The 5,174-nt window shown below is 42.6% G+C and overlaps 1 long non-coding RNA gene across 1 annotated transcript; it reads right to left on the minus strand.

Moving 5' to 3' along the window:
• Positions 1–2,805: 2,805 nt before the first annotated feature.
• Positions 2,806–4,215, minus strand: LOC119330952. Its single transcript, XR_005160331.1, has 2 exons — positions 3,913–4,215; positions 2,806–3,171 (listed from the first exon to the last, which is right to left on the minus strand). It is a non-coding gene; the product is annotated as an uncharacterized LOC119330952 (long non-coding RNA).
• Between the last annotated feature and the right edge of the window lie 959 nt (positions 4,216–5,174).

The following is a 5,174-nucleotide window of genomic DNA, read 5'->3' on the forward strand; positions in this document are numbered from 1 at the left end:
ACCTGCGGTCGACATAACTAAAACTCCAGGTGGTTAAACCAAAATCACACAGAACAAGGGAGTACCTTGCTCTGATACCAATTGAAAGTGCGTTATATCGACTAGAGGGGGGTGAATAGGCAATTTTTATGAAATTCTTCACTGAGGAATTTGCCGGTGAGGAAATTCCTTAGCGAAGAACTACTAGCAGCGCAATAAGTACTCAACAGTAAAAAAACAGAATACAAGCATAGTCATCATGATGAAATGAACACAGGCACAGAGTACAGGAAGCGTAAGCACAGGATAACACAGGATGAAGACAAACAGACTGAAGAAATTGAACTGAGAAAATTGAGAAAGTCTTCAGTGAAAGTCTTCAAACACAGATATAAACAAGTACACAACTCAATTATAAGGAAATGAAAGAGTTGAGGAAATGGAACCAGTAAGCTTGGTGAAGACAATGATTTGGTAGACCAGTTCCAACTGCTGTCTCAGTCGTACATCTGGTTGGAGCGGCTGAGTATTTAAACTCAAGGACACACAGTCCCGGACACCCAGTCCTGAATACGCAGCTCAGGACACCCAGTCCTCACCGTATTCTCCTTGAACTAAGGTCACACAGACCTCGTCCAATCACTCGTGGTAAGTCTTCAGGTGACTTCCAAACCTTCACAAACTTGGTCACTCGACGATCCACAATTCCTCTTGGATGCTCTAGACTATGACGCCTAACCGTCTGGAAGAAGCATAGTCTTCAAAGGTAACAAGCGTCGGATCCATGCAGGATCAATCTCTTCAGTGATGCTCAATCACTTAGGGTTTGTAGGTGTTTGGGTTTGGGGTTTTTCCTCACTTGATGATTTTCGCTCAAAGTCCTCAGAGGATAGGTTGCTCTCAAATGACAAGTGTCAGTTTCTCTCGAAGCAGCCAACCAACTAGTGGTTGTAGGGGGCGGCTATTTATAGTCTAGGGAGCAGCCCGACATGATAAGACATAAATGCCCTTCAATGATATGACCGTTAGGTGGGTAGATATTTTGGGACAGCTGGCGCATAGCACAGCAACGGTCGGAATTTTGAGTAGCAAAATGCTCAGGGCTATCATGTTCCTCACTGTGTAGGCAATCCGCACTGGCGAATTCCTAACTCCTCAGTCAGGACAAATTTCTCAGAGACCAGAAGAACTTCGTCTCTGTCACTGAAGAAATTGACTGAACTGTATGAGATTTCCAATGGCTTCACTCGAAGGGATTGGTAGGTGTAGGATTTTGAGTTGAGCATCACATGGAAATTTTTCCTTAGTATTTCCTCGACCCCCTTTAACAGTACGGTGTTTCCTATGACTAAAGAAAGAGAAAATGAAACTACAAAAACAAAAGTCTTCATGCTTCATGTTCCTCGAATGAATACCAAGTCTTCACGGTCACACCAATTTCTTCACTTTCAAAGTCTTCAGAAGGTCTTCAGAGATCCAAAGTCTTCAGTCGAAGAATTTTATTTTTAGGGGTCGATTTTCTCTGTAAATATCAAACTCCTCGTAGACTTACAGACCTGTGTACACTCACAAACGCATTAGTCATTTAACCTATAAGTCTTCAATACACCAAAATCACTAAGGGGCACTAGATGCACTTACAGAGCCGTTGGTGCGACTGCAACGCATTGGATGACTGGGGCGACCGAACGGACCCGACGCGGATGCATGCCGCTGCCAGGCGGACCCGTCTTGCCTGCCACGTGCGTAAAAAATGCACCCCAAGGCGCTCACAGGTGTGCCCGCCGCCGTTCAATGAAGATAGACCCAGATGTGCTGGGTGGTCCACCCGTCATGGACCGTCTAGCTGGGTCGCCCGGACAGATCTGACGTCTCGCGACACCCTTGAAAAGCTCCCGCCTGCGAAGAGCCCAAGGAGACGGGTACTCACATAACTCTGCCCTTCTAAGGGAGACGCTAGGCATCAGACTACTGATCCTAGCGCTCCCATCAGATCAGTGGAGCACCGTTAGATTAGGTTGCTTCTGTACGTTGGATTAGTACTTGGACGTTAGTCTGTTTCCGGGTGTTTGCTTCCTACAGCCAATTACAGCCTAAAATCACGCTAGATAGGTATGGGTCCACTCAATTTTCAAGTAATCTTCTCCTCACACTAACTGCACCATAAAATCACGGGAGGATGAAAATGTAATGCTATTTATTTCATATATATACTTCCTTTTCTTTCATATTCTGGTACTTCAGAATATGTTCACTTCTACCGATACTAAATTTTGTTTCTACCGATACTAAAATGTGCTTCCATTAAAGGCTAAATTTGCTTTGATCTAACAACATTTTGTCCAGTGTAATGATTTTGTTGGCTTCTTATGAAGTGAAAATCTGTTTCAACAACTTGATTTCCTTGTTTGTTACTAAAATTTGCTTGGATCTATCAAAACATTCAAAAGAAAAGGTTCATATCATTTGCTTCCAGTGCAAATGAAATTTGTCTCTATGTAAGAATATTTGTCGCATATGCCGAGGTAATATTTGCTTCCATCTAGAGAATATATGCTTCAAATTGTCTTGAAATGTTCTTCAATATGGCATATATTTGCGTCCAATGAATTAGTATTTCCGTTATTTGCTTCCAAAATGAATTTCCTCTTCCGTGTGGTTTTCTTAATCCAAAAAGGTTTTCCCAGATGTGTTGCCAATGTTTGCAACAAAAAAAATGTTGCCACTGCAATTCTAAATTGGAATTGTATTTTCACATCAAAATAATCAAATACTTGTTTGGGCAGACTAGAGAATTGCTTCTAAGCAAATAAGACCTTCTTTCCATTAAAACAAGAACCATTATCTTGTGTGCACATGCTTCAAGAACAATAGGGACGTGTTTCCAAGTAATACAAATCTGCTCAATTTGCTTCTATCATAAGCAAGTCATGTTTCCAACGCTACAAACCATGCTTTGATGCATCCTTTTCTTCCACAAATCTACGGATGTCACTGCCGGTGAACTACAGAGAGATCAGGCAAGGAGCAGAGAGGGTAGCACCATTGAGTGGCCGACGTTATTGACCTGTGGCCACCAAGTGTGGTCCTTGCTAGTTTGCTTCCATGTTGATGACAAGAACACAAGACATAAGATGCTCAATCTCATGATGCACACCATGCCCAACATCAACCAGGGCCATGTCCATCTCACTGTCACAGAGCATGTTTTTCAGTTCCCATTGGGGTTGCAACAATGTATGATGGACGAGTTGACTGATTTGAATAAAACACGACACCTACAGAACAATATGAAGCACGAAAATGGAGCAAACTGTACACACCGTAGATGCAGAAGTACAAAATACGAAGCAAACTACCATAGCATAGAAGCTCAAGTATGAAAAATAAGCAAATTGTACACAGTGAGGAAGCACAACTATGATGCCAATGAACTATGAAGCAAACTTGACACGACAATGAAGCACAATTATGATATATATGAAGCGTGTAAATTCTGAAAGCACCATATCAATGCAATATCAATATACTTTCTGTAATCCACCACACGTACTGCCGTCAACTCCGAAAAACGAGACTATGAACGCTTAATCCATGTTTTTTGGCATTTGGAAGTAAAATATATAGGATCCAGAAGCATCTATATAGAAATTTATTTTTTTGCGGGTGATCTATATAGCAATTTAGATGATACAGAACTAGGAAGCACGGAGATAGTAGTTGGGGACAGATCTGAACATGTATAGAAGCATGAAAATTATATCGAAATTCATAGATGAAATAGTGAACCATTACACACCGGTCATAATATAGATACACTCAGCAAAATCCATTGATGCAAGCATTGCGTCCAATGTAACCCAAATCAAATCCAATGATTAAAAGGGAATCAAGCAGGAGATGAACCAAACCCTAGTTCATATGAGTACATACCAGGGGACCACATAAGGGATGTGCGTGTAGCTTCTTTGCCGTCCCAAAAAGCCACACCGGTGCGGCAGGAGGGATGGAGGCGGAGCAGGATCTGGCTGGGGCTCGCGGCGGAGATGGGGTTACGCAGTCGGGTGGAGTAGACGGGGGCGGGACGTCGCACCAGCGACGTGGAGCAACTGTAGGCATGGCGGAGATGTGGTGCGGAGCAGGTTCATGACGGAGGTAGCCGTGGTGAGCTTCCTCGTCGGGGATGGAGTCGCCCGTGGGTTGCGAGACGGGCAGGGGTGGGGTCGGTCGAGGAGAGAGATTTACTCAGAAAGAATAATTTCTAGTGCTTAATTGTCGGGTCAGATAGAAATATAGGTTGTCAGATTAAATAAGAATCATTGGAGGAGGACCCGTCTGATGAAAATCTTCTATCAAACTACTGATACAAAGTGTTTCCCTTTAACATATTCCAATATCATTTATTGCACAACTAAAAAACTATCATTTATTATAAGCGATTTTTTTTACTAATTTAGGGCACCTTGTATGTGCAGACAAGAAAATTGATAATTACAAAACCCATTTTGTTGTTGGCTATTTCAGAATCCGTAGCACCTTACATTTTCTCAATACCCATCATAGAGATACTGTACTAACTCCTAGGAGGGGAACATAATAGAATTCTTGATGAAACGCAAAATGAGGCAGGACACAAACCTGGATTGCGCGATCATAACTTCGATCGGTGTGACGGGAAACGAACGCGTCGCTACTAGGACAGATACCTTTTCTTGATTAGCAACTTTTTGCTCTCCTTTCTTTCAGCTCCAGCTTTCGAGTAAACACAGCTCCAGATATTTGTCACTTGGTTTTTCATTGGACTGATCCATGATAGCAATGCGGACCGAACATGCGGCGCCGATCACGGCAGATAGACGTGACACCCCCTCAAAAACAAAAACAAAAAGATAGACGTGACAGGGCGCAGGTGGATAGATTAACCCTTGTAATTAAAGGCCGTTTAGAACGTGAAATTTGTTATTGATCACCCCGCAAAAAGGAGAATTTGTTATTGATCAGTCTTGTCTTAGTCGTATTTAAGTGGAAAAAACTCTTGCCTTCTTCATAAGAGACGTAAGGCAGAGGCAACTTTCGGACATTGGCAATAGGTTTTGCCTATTTCTCCGTTACAGTGCACGTTGCGTTTTCATTAAGTCCAATTGATCGGCATGTGAAGCTGCCCAAGAGAAAGATTGCCAGCCTGGTATTTTACT

This window comes from Triticum dicoccoides, chromosome 7A (assembly GCF_002162155.2).
Source record: "Triticum dicoccoides isolate Atlit2015 ecotype Zavitan chromosome 7A, WEW_v2.0, whole genome shotgun sequence".
NCBI lineage: Eukaryota > Viridiplantae > Streptophyta > Magnoliopsida > Poales > Poaceae > Triticum > Triticum dicoccoides.